Below are 16021 nucleotides of genomic sequence, written 5' to 3' on the forward strand. Positions count from 1 at the left end.
TAAACTTCAGCATGATTCTCACCATGTTCAGCGCCAAATTCTGACCAGTCAGTTTAGAAGAAATGGAATGAGACATAGCTAGCATACAAAAGAAAATTAAATCTCACAATAAGAAAGGTGCTGATATCATTTAAGCCGCTCTGCTTGTGTCAGCCACTATCATTGGGTGTGACTTTTAACTTTCCTTTTCACCACATATCTTAAATTTCTTCTGACCCAAATGCAAGTTTAGGTTCATGCATAGCAATTAATTGTTGACTCTAGATAGGCACAGTCTGTAACTGGCAAAGGTGATAAAGCAAAACAAAACAAGACTCTAGAAGTTAATAGACTGCTTTGATTGAAGCAATTTAGAACTACTAAGGTGTTATCATTTCCACTGGAAATGCAATTTTCATGGCAGAGAGCATGTGTGGAGTTTTAGGTCTTCTATAAAAATAGTCATTTGACTAGAACAAGCCAACCCAACTGAGACTCTCTCTTTGAATGAAATTTAAATCTCATTTTTTTACAGAATCTAATGGTTTGTTACATTTTAGTAAAATTTCAAATTTAAATTTTATATTTACAAACAGATACCAAGAAGGGTTCTTAGAAACCACTGGTTGTCTGAAGCTGGTCAATAACTGTGCTGTAGTGGGATGACGAGTACTTCCAGCAAAAAAGTGACTTGGAGTGAAAAAGTCACTCCTATTATATTCTGCTTAATGTAGCCAGGTTATACTCAGTTTATATATATATTTTTAAAGATTTTATTTATTTATTTGACAGAGAGATGGAGAGCACAAGTAGGCAGAGAGGCAGACAGAGGGAGCGGTAGAAGCAGGCTCCCCGCTGAGCTGGGAGCCCAATGTGGGCCTCGATCCCAGGACCCTGGGATCATGACCTGAGCTGAAGGCAGACACTTAAACGACTGAGCCACTCAGGTGCCCCAATTATGCTCAGTTTAAATATGGGTTCTTTTCTTTCCTAGGAACACAAGTCAGTATTACAAACAGACCCTTACAGTTTATTGTTCCTTATATATTATCTTGTTGAAGTAATATTGATTAATCCTAAGAGAAGAACCTATCTAAGTTACAACTTTCTTTCAATGAATGGTATCTAGGTTGCTTGGGTTTGGAGTGGTAGTAAACCAGAGAAACAGTACCACTGTTTCGTGATATATTTTGCAGTCTTAAGAAATAATAACTTTTAGTTATTCATAAATAAAAATTAAACATCAATAACAAAACAATCTTAGCATAGGTAGGCTGGAAATGGATATATTGTTTGTAACTTAAGTATAAATAATAATATAATGATACTTTACATTTCTATAACACCTAAGGGTTTCAAATCTCTTTCACATATATGATTCACCATATTTTAGTCTTCAGAGTTATAAAAGATGAAAAGCTTAATAATGCATTGTTTGACATGGGTGCTACATCATGATAACGGAAAAAAATGATTTGAAATTTAGAAATCACTAAGTTAGTGAATTCTCTTGGATGGATTTTTCCATTTCATTATAGACTGTCCCACTTTCGATTAAAAATATCTGTTTTTTTCACATTATATCATACGAACAATTAGTCCAAACTCAAACTTCATTGAAATGTTTATATTTCCTGTACAAAATATGTAATATTTTATTGCATATTTCCACTATTATCCTGAGCAACAACCTTCACTGGTAGGCCCCCATTTTTATCTGCTGATGGTGATGATCATGTTCAATGTACGAGATTTCAAATCATGTTGATCTGAGTCTTCTTCACCTTTTGCATTAGCAGGATCACTAGATTTTCCCTAGAATCTTCTAAATTATTTTAAAGAAATTCCAGAAATGCTTATATGTAATATCCCAAAGTTCTCTACTCTCTAAAACCTTTTAGGTCCTAGGTGAAGTCACTTCTTTTTTAAAAGATTATAATGGACAAGATTGTCTCATATATAATTAGCCTGAATGATTTGAGTTCTTGGCAATCATGACAATGCTGTTGCCCACTGCTCTCTGAAGTTGAGTTTTCTTATATCTCTTAAATTAACAGTTTTCTTATATCTTGCAAGTTAATAGAAAAATGCTTTACTCTTGTTATCAGATAGCTTCTCATGGCTAAGTTATTGGGCCAGTCGTCCAGACCAGCCTCTCATATTTGTGGCATATGAATACAAATGTAGGATCACAATACACACACTTTTAAATATTTTATTTAAAATATTTTAAAGCTAAAAACCAGCAATTGAACTTGAATAAAATGTTTTCTACCCTACTAAGCAGACAAACATGCTTTCAGAGCAAATAAACAGAATGCAAAGTAAACAATGAACTTTGATCTTTAGTCACTGTGTGCAGCTGTTGGAAATGTTCTGTTAATTTGTGAATTTCGCCAGAACCATGTGTTGGAGAACAAAGTACAAGAAAAGAGGCCCTTATACTACTTAGAAAGAATGCTTTATCATGCATAAACCCTTTGCTTTAATGTGACATAAGAGGAAAGATTTGACATGTTAATCATTTGTCACTTCTCTTTCTATATACCTGCACTGCTCAAGTCCTCCCTGAACTCCAACACAGTGTCTGTTTACGATATTGATCCCATGGCACAAACCACAAAGCTTTCAGTATTTGACATAGTTGCCTCTTGTTTTTATGTCAAAACCAAAAGATGAGAAGAATCAACTCCCTGAGATTGAAATGCAAGAATTTCTAAGGTAGGTATTGACCATTATAGGTTTTGCTATGCCAGAACTAAGTGCCAGATCATGAGTTACAGAAAGACCTGAATATTCTAGATTGAATGTATGTTATATGTGTGGGTGAGTGTGTGCATTTGCAATATGAAGAACTTCTAAAGCACAGCTCCCAAATTAGGGGCTCTTCTTGCCATCATGGTCTCATTGACATGCTTCTTTCCTTCAAGCACAGCCCCTGGGCTCCTCAGTATATCTCAGTATCACACAGCACATGGAAGCAATGTTCCTTTTTGCACTGTGTCCTATTGCTTAATTAGGTCTCATGCTGAACTTCTTCCTCCACTCATGATAGTTTCCCCAGGGGCTTATCATTCCTCTTCCCAGTGAACCCTTTCTTGAAGCCTTCTTACCTCTTACTCCCTGGCATTCTAACAGGTATACATTTAAAACAGATTGGGACTAAATTTGAATTCTGTCTGACAAAGTTTCTGGTTTCTATGCCTAGACAAACTGTTTAATTATTCCTGAACAGTCTGTGGTATGTGAGAAGTTTCTGAAATTTTTCATCTCTGGCCCACTGGGAAGAACTCTAGTGAGACATATTGCCTAATTCTATAATCTATATGTTGTCACATATAATTTGAGCACCATCCCTCAAAGAGAATAAGAGTAGTATAAAATAAAATTCAATTCAATATGGTATCTTAAATCCCTGCATTCAATGCTGCCATCTTATTCATCTAATCAGATCCACACAAGTAAATTTCAAAAATACTATTTATTGCAAAACTTATGCTCATATAGGGGTACCTGGGTGGCTTAGTCAGTTAAATGGCTGAGTCTTGGTTTCAGCTCAGATCATGATCTCAGGGTCATGGGATCAAGCCCCTCTTTGGTCTCCACGCTGAGTGAGGAGTCTGCTTGAAATTCTTTCTCTTTCTCTCGCTCTCCCTCTGCCCTTCCCCCCAATTTCTCTCTCTCTAAGATAAATAAATACATCTTAAAAAAAAAACTTATACTAATATGGAAATGACCCATTGGCATTAAAATTTGTGGGACATAAATCTGCATACAGATTAGGTCAGCCTTAAATTTATGTGTGCTCACTTTCATCTGAAACTCACTATAGAAGTTAACTTGGTTGGTTATGTTTCCAGATGAAACTTGTCCAGAATTTTGGACTTTTTTTCCCCTTTATCATCATGGAGAGATATTTTCCATCTAGAGAAAGAGAAAATGGCATTAACTGAGCTGAGTTTTAACAGGAAAATAAATGATAAGAACTGCTACTTTATTAAGAGACTGAGTTTCTAAGATGGCTACGAGGTAACAAATACATCTTGGTATTAAGAAAGCATTATAAAGTAGTCTATAAGAAGTGATTACTGTAAGTTTTAATCCATATTTTCTACTTACAATGCCAAAATAATTTGCTGAGTCAGGGAAATGATAAGCACATTACCATTTGCAGTAGTATTTCAATTTCTTCACATCTACTTGCTTTGTAGAAGAAATATGTACACACCGTAAGGCAAGAAGATTCAGAAGACAAAAGTAAAGATTATTAACATGCCCATTTCAAGGTTTGGGGGATATAGAATGACCCTCCTCTGCTTCTACATTATCTCTGTATTAATTGGTGGCATGCTGCTAATGACTGTCATCCCAGTTTCATTCTAAGTAATTAAAGAAAGAATCTGAATCTGGCAGAGCCCATGGTGTCAAAGTCATAAGGTACTCTTTAACAACGATGCAGCAACCATGTCAAGTGAAAATAAACATGATTTTTTGTTGACTATTGAAGGAATGTTTTCTCTGCTTCTCCCATCAGACACTTCTAAGTGTAGAACAGATGATGGTTATGAATATTTTACATGCTATTTGAATCAGATCATCACCTTTCTTTGGCCCAGTCTGCATTTTGAGTACTAGAACAAATTTAAATATTTTTTTTCAGTTAAAAATGTCTCAGCTTCTATGGATTTCACACGATTCCAATCAAACTATTATTGATGCCATGTCTTGAAAACTTGCTGATACTTTATTAAAAAGTTGTTTTAGGCTGAACCTTCTTTGTAAATTTTTAATTAAAAAATTCATTATTTATTCTTACCACAAAATATTTTAAGCGGTCAGGGTTTAGAAGATATATTTCAAATTGTAATTTGAACAATTTTGCCTTTCCAAAATTTATAAGTGGTAAGTTGTATGTTTTTCATTTTATTTATAGTATGAATCTATAATATAATCATGATAATTTGTCTTCATTTTTTTGAGACCATTCTTTCATTATCAAAGAATTATAATCTACTATTCTGAAGTGGTTGCTCTGTTGTGCCATCCGGATCCCCTGTATTTGGGGAGTAATGCAAACTGATAGTACTCGGCTGTCAAACCACATCTGGGGTATCCTTGGCCAAAGAGTCCATTTTGTCAAGCACACACCCCAGGAGCAGCCTGATTTCAAGGACTGCTCAATTCATGAGTATAAAATCCTGGCCTCTCTTATGAATTTAAGGAGAATACTATAGGGCCACCCCAGACGCCTGTCTCTCTCTGAGATTGCCTGTGCTCTTTGTTGAGATTACGGAACAACCCATATTCTCTGTTGTCTATTCCTGCTTTTTCCCTTCCCCATAAGTGTTAATCTTAATACACCTCCATCACACTAAACTGCATTTTAGAGACTGCTTTCCAACCAATCTAGCCTGCAACCCTTAATCTATGGGAGAAGAGGTCATAACTAAGTTTAAATAGTAGTTCATTAAGATGCAATGAAATGTCCAATTCCAGATAAGATAGTATAACTAGGATAAGATTTACCCTCCCAGAAAAAAAAAAAAAAAAATCGCACAAAATACATGCAACAATTTCACTTCCGCTCTGTCAGAGTCTTAAGGGAATCCTCACTCTATGCTCACTGTGAGAAACTTGCAGGATTCTTGGAGAGAAAGCTCTACTTTCTCACTCACATGCTAGTCCATGCAAAGCCTCCAGCAAATCTTCAAATTACCATTTGTTTCTTCCTGTTCTGGCTCCAGGGGCTTCTGCTCTAGGTCATCTCAGTTGCTACATATCTCTGCTTGTGCCTCTATCCCCATATTTGGAAGTGATGGTCTGCCCTCTGACCTCAGTTCTCTGATGAGCCAAAAAAGTCATTGATTTTTAGTTTGCCCAGCTCTTTCTTGTTTTAAGGACAAAGTAGTGACTTCCAAGATATTTATATGTTGGAACTGAAACATGAATCACCACTATAATCTTTTTAATATTATTATTCTCTATTGAGGAAAAAAAAAATTCAATTACTGATGATTTTCTTGTATTAACCTTTCATATTCCTTATAAGAAAAAAGATATCTCTAAAATTACTGCTTCTAAGTATATTATATTTTATCTATGGAAAAAAATCAATATTTAAAGTTCCAGGAGTGCCTGGGTGGCTCAGTCGGTTAAGCGTCCAACTTTTGATTTCAGCTCAGGTCAGGATCTCAGTGTTGTGGGATCAAACCCCACATTGGGCTCCTAGCTCAGTGGGGAGTCTGCTTGAGATTCTTTCACTCTGCCCCTCCCCTGGTTCTTGTGCGTGCCCTCCCTCTCAAATAAATAAATAAATCTTCAAAAATAAATAAATAAAGCTCCAGAGGGTCATATGTAACACAAAACCTTTATTGGTAAAACCTACGTAGTTTTGTTCTGCCTATTGGTTTTGTTTTGTTTTGTTTTGTTTTGTTTTAAAGACTGAGAGGATAGAAAAATGCAAAATGTGCTTTTTTTTTTTTCTCTCTCTCTTCAGCTGATAAGGGGAAAATGTGGAGAAATATTCTGGATAAATGTCCTTAAACATATGCAAGTGTAGTCTGCCTGCCTGTCTCTGGAAACAAGAGTGTCTATTCAGTCACATTCCAGCCCCAGGTCACTCACTAGCTGTGTGACCTTGGAGAAGTTATTAAATTATGGGTTCCTCAGGTTTATTGAGATGATTGTGATCATCATAATGTCTGCATCATTGGGAGTACCATCTGCTTGCTCTTATATCTCTGCAGGTATCTCACTAGTCTGGCAACTGCCTTTCCTCTTTACCTCCACTACCGTGGTGGCCATATTCCACTTTCCATGTGAGTCACTGCCCCACTTAGTCATATATACCTACATATTTCCCAGGACATAACTTGCTTTAATTTGGGGACTGTTGAACTTTACAATTTTAAATTATTTGTGTATCTGTATTGGCTTATTATATTTGCCTGACTCTATTACACATTTTGATTAATTTAAAGCACATTCTTGATTTTACCAGAGTTAGTATGTTGTAGTATAGACACGTTCAGACCTTAAATTCCAAGGGACATTTGTCATGCAGAAAAGAAGTCAAAGGAACAGAACAATGCCTTCTCTAGTGTGTAGAAGCTCACATTTTCCAGTGCATTAATGGAACTACTGAAATGTAGACAACAAATAACTTATCTGGGCCTCCTCTCTTGGAGGTACAGATTTCTTCTTTCCTAGGTTTCTGAATTGCGTCCTCAGCATGCACTTTAAAAATTTCTAGTACGTTTAAATCCTGCCTTAATTTTTTTTTCTTGTTAAAATCAATTATTTTACTTCTAGAGTCTAAAACATAATGCAAAATATCTGACACATTAGTAAATATTCTCAGGATTATTTTGTGGTACTCTGGCTAACAAAGGAAAGTATAATGCAAAGATAATTATATACATTGAAAATTGTTAATTGTAAAAACAAATATCTGTACTCTCCTTCAAATTTGAATATATTTTTGTCTAAAATAATCAAAGCAATCAAATCTTAAAGAAATATAATTTTTGTAATTTGGAATAAATTACATTTGGTTCCACATTTATCTTTTGGTTTTGTGTAAATTTGATATCTAATAGAAATTGGAAATATAAACCAACATCTGTTTATTTATCACAGATAAATTCTGTGACTACTAGGACTGAAAGTGGGTGGAGGTGAATATAAATGCATACATTTTGTTTACATTCAGATTGCTACAAGATTGGAGAATTATTTCTAACATTACCACTTGAGATCTTAGTGGAATACATTCAGAATACTAGTCGCCTATAATTCTTATATGGTTGATGAAGTTTGCCAACCTATATTAAGAAGGTTAATTTTGTCACTGCTTTGTATAAAAAATAATCAAACATGTTATGACATGAATAAAATTTGAAAGAGGAGATATTATTTGTCTTGGCTGCTATATTCATTGAGTATTTTTTATATATGATTATATCTACATGTAAGCTTAGTCATGGCCACTAACCTGTCCTAAATTTAGTGACAGGACCTGGATTAGAAATTTAAACATAAAGGCTCTTAAGTAATGGTTTCTCTTTGTCATTCTCATGGCCTTTCTCAAATTCCTAAGAAAATATTTCTGAGCCTGGGGAAACAAAAAATATATAGATATAGATAAAATATTTTTAAAAGGACTAATAATCAGTAAATTGCTAGAATCCTAGACTATTATTCTTAATGTAAGCATAATAAAATTTGATTGATAAGCAAAATACTTGGCCCTCAAGTGTGAATGAAGCTATCAGGAAAGAGCAAGTGTGAGACTAACAGAAGGTTGGAGAACTTTTTGTATCACATCCATTATATGTTTCAGTGTTTCTATTGGGAAATGATTTGAAATCTACTCCACTATTCAACTGGTGTTGCTGAAGGCAGCCAGATGTTGTCCTCATCTTCACCTCTCTGTTATTTCTTCTCCATTATTTCAATACCAGAAGGGAGCTGCTGCTTGTGAAATCTATCGCCATAAATGGCACACTGTATTTAAGATAATGGATATATCCATATAATATATGTATAGGATAATAGAAAGAGAGCAACTTGATAATGGAGCAGGCTAGGGTTTGCAGTTTTCCTGCACTCCATTTGTTCAGATGTCTATGAAAAGCCTTTGTAGAGCCAGGAGATGTTACCCTGTCAGTGTGGCAGAACTTTCTGTATATAGAAGAAAGGACTGGGGAAGTTGTTTTTTTGTTTGTTTGTTTGTTTGTTTGTTTGTTTTAAAGATTCCACTTATTTATTTGACAGAGAGAGACACAGTGAGAGAGGGAACACAAGCAGGGGAGTAGGAGAGGGAGAAGCAGACTTCCCTCTGACTGAGCAGGGAGCCTGATGCGGGGCTTGATCCCAGAACTCTGGGATCATGACCTGAGCCGAAGGCAGACGCTTAACCGACTGAGCCACCTAGGCGCCCCAGGACTGGGGAAGTTTTATCTGCTCTGTGCTTCAGGATTCACATTAGGGTAATGAAGCTAAAGGTACAAAGAGTGGACATTTTCTCAGCGCTTACTGTCACACTCTGTTCTAAGCATTTTCCTATATTATCTCATTTAATCTCCAGAAAGTAAGTACTGATAATGGTCCCATTTTACAGTAAGAAAGTAGTAATAAACCTTAGTAGATTTATTGATGATCCTAAAAATTGGGATTAGTACATTGAATCTAATTCTGTTTAAATCTAGAATTTACTTCCCATCCTATAATTCTTTCAGTTTTCTTAAATGTATCTATATCTTGCTAATTTATCTTAAACACATTTATAAGTAAGAACATAGAATATGTCAGTGTATTAATTGCAGTTACCTCTGATCTGATTCAAGACAATCTTTTTTTTTTTTTTTAAAGATTTTATTTATTTATTTGACAGAGAGAGACACAGTGAGAGAGGGAACACAAGCAGGGGGAGTGGGGGAGGGAGAAGCAGACTTCCTGCAGAGCAGGGAGCCCGATGCGGGGCTCTGGTATCATGACCTGAGCCAAAGGCAGACGCTAAATACTGAGCCACCCAGGCACCCCCAATCTTTATTTTTCTAATTATCTCTTATGCATTTAAAATATTGTGTCCAATATTTTTACAGTAAGTGAAATATCCTAAATTATATAAATATAAAGTCAGCTTGACATTATAGCTGCTGTTCTAGCTATAGCTTTAGCACAGGTTTACTGCTATGAGAAAGATCACTGGAATTTATACTTGATTTAATGATAATTGAAAATAGCAGATTGCACATTGCCTGTCCCTCACGACTTTATTCTCTACTTCAGTGACATCAGATAAACCTAGGCTGAGTACATGGGATGCTGCCTATACAGCAACTTAGTAAGATCATCAAAGGAGAATTCCTCAATATTTTGCTAAGATGAATGAAGCATTAAAATGAGATTTGAAAATGGCGGAAGAAGGGCACCTGGGTGGCTCAGTCAGTTAAACGACTGACTCTTGGTTTCTGCTCAAATCATGATCTCAGGGTCATGAGATTGGGCCCTGGTCAGGTTTCCTGCTCAAGGGGAGTCCTCTTCTCCTCTCCCTCTGCCCCTTGCTCCTCCCCATGTTCACACACACTCTCTTTCTCTAAAACAAATAAATTAAAAAAAATTTTAAATATTTTATTTATTTGAGAGAGAGAGAATGAGAGAGAGAACACAAGAGGGGGGAGGGTCAGAGGGAGAAGCAGACTCCCTGCTGAGCAGGGAGCCCCATGCAGGACTCGATCCTGGGACTCCAGGATCATGACCTGAGCTGAAGGCAGTCGCTTAACCAACTGTGCCACCCAAGTGCTCCTAAAATAAAAATGTTTTAAAAAATGGAGGAAGAGTAAAATGAGGAAAGCCATAAATGATATGAAGATTAAAGTAGCAGTGGGGGGGCGCCCAGGTGGCGCCTGGGTGGCTCAGTCGTTAAGCGTCTGCCTTCCGCTCAGATGATGATCCCAGCGTCCTGGGATCGAGCCCTGCATCAGGCTCCCTGCTTGGTGGGAAGCCTGCCTCTCCCTCTCCCACTCCCCCTGCTTGTGTTCCCTCTCTAGCTGTCTCTCTCTGTGTGTCAAATAAATAAATAAAACATTTAAAAAAAAAGTAGCAGAGGGAAAGACTGAAGACAGTAGGTTATTAAAGGCTGTTAAATGAAGGATATCAAAACAAAATTATATTGGGTTAGGTTCCTGAATTGAGAAGTCATTCCCCCCCAAAACAATTATTATGCAATGAAGGACAGTGAAATTGAACAAATACATACTGATTTTATTAAGGAATTATTTTATGTATATGTGATTATCATGCTTTAGTGATATGTACTTACAGCTGAAATAATACAATATTTGGGACTTAATTTAAAATAATCTATTAGAAGTGAGTTAGGAGTATAGATGAAACAAGAATGTTTGAATGCTGTTAATTATGCTGGCTTATACTTATAAATTTCCAAAATAAGAAGTTAAGGAAGGAAGGAAGAGACAAAGAAAAACACATTATTATAATTACTAGTGAACTCCTATGAAAAAGGAAAACTTTACATTAATATAAGGAATAAAGACATTGTTATTCCACTGAGTATCCTTGGGCAAGTTACCAAGCTTCTTAGTATTTCAATTTTCTCATCTGTAAAATGGTATGCTCTTTGAGATTATTATATGAAAGTATTAAATGAGAAGAATACTTTCAGAGTAGAACAGTGACTAAGGAACTTCATACACACTAGCTATTAATGTTAGTTCCTGAAATAGTGGCTAAAATAAATATTAACTACTGCTATATTTATAGTTTGTGAAAATCATAGGGGATATTTGGTTCAGACTTCATTTTATTTTTTTCTGTTAAGTTCAGTTGAGTTCAAAGAGTCTGTATTTGAACCCTTACTATTCTATGGATATTGAGCTAAGCCCAGGGTCAGAAAAGTAAAACAAAAAGAAGACACAGTTCAGATCTCACTTCAAGAAGCTTGTAGGGTGCCTGGGTGGTTCAGTCAGGGAAGCGTCTGACTTCAGTTCAAGTAGAGTCCCAGGGTCCTGGGATTCTACCCCACTTCGGGCTCCCTGCTCAGCGGGGAATCTGCTTTTCTCTCTGCCCTTACCCCTGCTCATGCTCTCTCTCTCAAATAAATAAATGAAATCCAAAAAAAAAAAAAAAAAAAAGTAGCAGCTTAGGTTCTGGGGTGAGGAAGAGAGAGGGTCAGGGGATAGAGGAAGAGACATTTTAAAAGCAGATAAAGAAATATTTAAGTAACTTTTTCATGTTTGGATAACACACCAGTATCAGAGATAAGAACACAAGTTTTCTGTATCCAGAGTTTTCAAATCATAGTTCCATTGCTCTCCCTTATGCTAAACCATTGCCACAATTTTGTTTCAAAAATCAGAGTGGAATGAACAGAAGGAAAATCTGTTCAAGTTACCAAGAATGTCTAAATATACACATTCTTCCAAAGGAATTGTATCAGCAGGGGTGAGATGTTGTTTTTTGGTTCCCCAACAGCATCTCCATTGCTTGCACAGTACTTGCCTTAAGTAGGTGCAAGATAAATATTCTTTGGATGATTAAATAAATAAATGAACCAGGTGTCTATATTTGACTAGGCTTTGTGCAATAATTCATTATTATGTATTTCATACAAAGAAACACCATTCCTCTGTGGTTTTATTATTTTCTTGGTGAAATAAAGATAATATGTATTGAAAAGCTAAATAATAAAATGCTAATTCAAGGGTAAAAAATAGGACAATTTTTAATACTTTGTTAAACGTTGATCTATTTAAGTTTAAGGACAAGACCCCATACTAATAGTGGACTCAAAAAACTGAACTATGAACTAGAATTTTAAACCATATATATATAAGAGATCATTTCACTATTTACATTCTTGAATATTTTAGTTCATCTCACAGATAACAATATAACTACTATTATGGCTAGCACTAAAGTCAATAAGTCATTCCAATGACTTAAGTTTAGAAGCCTCAATCTTGAACCAAGATGAGAACTGATGTGTTGGGAGGTTTCTAGAAGGTGAATTCTATTTAGTTCAGAAATTAGAGATGCTAATCCTATCCAAGCATAGATTTTTGAATAATATTTTTTACCACAGTATATATTTTAACTTATATATGTATTTAACTCTTTTCTCATGCTCATAGTTTTTGCTTTTTTAACTCTGAGGCTAAATTGTCATTGGTATCACCTAAAGAGTTGTGAACCAACATTATTCTTGTTCTCATATATACACAAAGAACCCTCATAAAATATCTCTTAGAAAAGAAAACATAATACGTGCTTATGGTGAGGAGTGGGAAAAGGGCAGATGTACAGGACATTTCTGAGGATTCCAAAACCCTATCTGATCAGACTGACACCTCTGACCATCCATTTGTATAACCATAAGAAGATCTCTGTTTGCAGATCACTTAACAATTACTTGGGCAGTCCTTTTGAGATCAGTATTTGTTGGCAGGATTGAAACTTGGGAAGACATGATTGAAACTAACTGAAGAGACTCTATAAATAGATAAAGCCCTCAAGCAATGACTAGGAGTCTAGAGAGTCAGGAGATTGTGATTCTTTTGTAAATCAGTACCAAAAATATTTTCCAAAAAACCGTCAAGAATACATGAAGTTAGTACTTAAAAAAAGTATCTGCTCTTTAATTATTACTATCAAATGCATTTCTTCATGGTCTTACTTTCTACATTGGGATAATTATTAAAAGGATTCTATTTTTAATAAATCATTAGTCAATAACTCTTTTAGAACAATTTGAAAAATAAATTATATAAACATTCAAATATTGATGAACAATTAAGTTTTATGAAAGACATTTCAGAAAGACAGATTAGTAGCTATTCTTATCTTTTCAGTCCTTACCTGTCATTGCACTAGCTGATTTTATCCTCTTTTTTCTGTGAATGTATGAAAATCCAGGTAGATTGTATATAGGGATGATGAAGAATTTTCACTTGTAACACTTTTCCACTGCATTGCTTTTTTCATCCATAATCCAATCTTTTTATGGTTCTCTGATCTATCCCAATAGCTGTCAAAGTGATTGATGAAACTGTTGCTTGAAAAATATTTAGGAGCTTGGGTCCATGGGTTTCTGGACAAGAGAGCAATGAAAAGCTTTGTAAACTTGACTGCACTACACTCCCGTTGGGTCAAAAAGACTAGAATTCATATAAAGTATTTATTAAACAAAGTATTAGTCAAATGTAATATTAACAGAAAACATTTAAGCTTTGAATTGGCATTGACTTGACTGTTTTATGCTGGGTCATAGCTGAATCACTTTCATGTGCTCGATCCAGAGACATTTAAGATCATACATACAAATGTCTTGTCAAGGACCAATGTGATCCCTACAATGGAGGTGTTCCATATTTGATACAAAGTTAGATTTAAATTTACAGAAACCTCAGTTATTTGAAGTATCATGTCACATCATGTTTTTACTTTGTCTCCCTTCTCTTTATCTAGAGCTTATGCATCCAGATAAGATACTAAGTTTTCTCAAACTAATCGACCCATTATCAGCTTGGAGGAAGAAAATAAATGGGCTATTGAGTCACATAAAACAAGGTTCAAATTGTTATGCCACCATATACCTGATGAGTCTTCATTTCCTTATCTTTAAATAGAGCTAATTTGATTATTATGAGCATTTCAATGCAATAGTTTATCAAACAAATAGCTCAAGACTTAATAAATGTTAATTTTCCCTTTACTTTCATTTAAGCCCATGATATAATAAATGTGAAGAAAAACACAAATGTTGTCCAATTTGTTTAGAAGAAAAAAATTCCAGCCAATGTAGATTGTCAAAACAATCCTTAAAGATTTATTTATTTATTTTAGAGAAAGAGAGAGAGAGAGACAATTTTTAAAACAATAGTCATTCTATAAATTGATACTAATCATGACCAATTGTCCAGGTAACAAATAAGAATAAGGAAAATAAGAAAGAAGAAAAAAACAAGTTCTAACAAAGAGAATAAGAAGTTAAAAAATAGATTCCAAATATTAAAAATAGAACATAAATACATTAAAAACAAGTAAATGAGGGGCGCCTGGGTGGCTCAGTTGGTTAAGCAGCTGCCTTCGGCTCAGGTCATGATCCTGGAGTCCCGGGATCGAGTCCCACATCGGGCTCCCTGCTCAGCAGGGAGTCTGCTTCTCCCTCTGACTCTCCCCTTCTCATGCTCTCTATCACTATCTTTCTCAATAAATAAATAAAAATCTTTAAAAAAAAATAAAATAAAAATAAAAAATAAAAACAAGTAAATGAAAGACCATCCATTCAACCTTTATGTCAGTGGCAAGTTATTTTTAATTTTCTGACTTAAAGCAGTGTTTGCTATTATCAATCAATTCTATATCTCATTTTCAACTATTAACTTGCTTCTTTTATAGATCTTTTGTGAATTATAATTTCCTGTATGCTAATTCCATTGGAAACATGAATTTCCAACTCATTAAAGCTCTAATCACTTACTGCCTACATGTATCATAATATAGGAAAGAGCTGAAAGTGAGCATACAGCAAAGTGAATAATTGAAGTAAATCTTACAATTTCTCACAAGCCTGTGAATTATGTAGTTTTCTTCTATTACTTAGATGAATGTAAATTTGGGGGGAAAAATCAATAGAAATTACATATTTTTTTTTTTTTAAAGATTTTATTTATTTATTTGACAGAGAAAGACACAGTGAGAGAGGGAACACAAGCAGGGGGAGTGGGAGAGGGAGAAGCAGACGCCCTGCCGAGCAGGGAGCCCGATGCGGGACTCGATCCAGGGACTCCAGGATCATGACCTGAGCCGAAGGCAGTCGCCTAACCAACTGAGCCACCCAGGCGCCCAGAAATTACATATTTTTAAACATGCACCAAGGATAATGCAGAAACTTTCTAAAGACAATGCAAAGATGGTGGCAAAGTACAAACAAATGCACTTTATAATAGTTTTTTGCATTTTATTATTTACTACAAGTATTTGGCATCGTATCTAAATATGTCATTTTATTAGAATGTTAATTTCATAGAAACTTTGAAAAATAATTGCTCTTTGTCATTCTGCCTTTTATCAATGATTCAAGGCAAAGATAGTATTTGATTTAAAGTTAAATTTTGGGCAGCCTTCAGTCGGTTAAGCATCTGATTCCTGATTTTGGCTCATGTCATGACCTCAGGGTTGTGAGATGAAGCCCCACATCAGGCTCTGTGCTGGGTGTGGAGCCTGCTTAAGATTTTCTCTCACCCTCTCCTTGTGCCCCTCCCCACCAACTAAAAAAATGTATATATAAATTTTGTTGGTTGAGTTACTTAGATCAGCTAAAAAATAATAGTCAAAAAAGGTCTATGCAAGAATTAAATACATTAACATTTGGTGATTGTTTCCAACTTGTATTTATCTTTAAATGAAAAAAAAAACCCTGAAAAAATACATCATTTATTATTTATTTATTATTTATTTATTGCATCTCAAATTAGCCACTAATAAGTATTATTATTTATTTATTGCATCTCAAATT

Source organism: Mirounga angustirostris, unplaced genomic scaffold (genome assembly GCF_029215605.1).
Source record: "Mirounga angustirostris isolate CCGP_5_RB_7025 unplaced genomic scaffold, mMirAng1.0.hap1 SCAF_2, whole genome shotgun sequence".
Classification (NCBI taxonomy): domain Eukaryota; kingdom Metazoa; phylum Chordata; class Mammalia; order Carnivora; family Phocidae; genus Mirounga; species Mirounga angustirostris.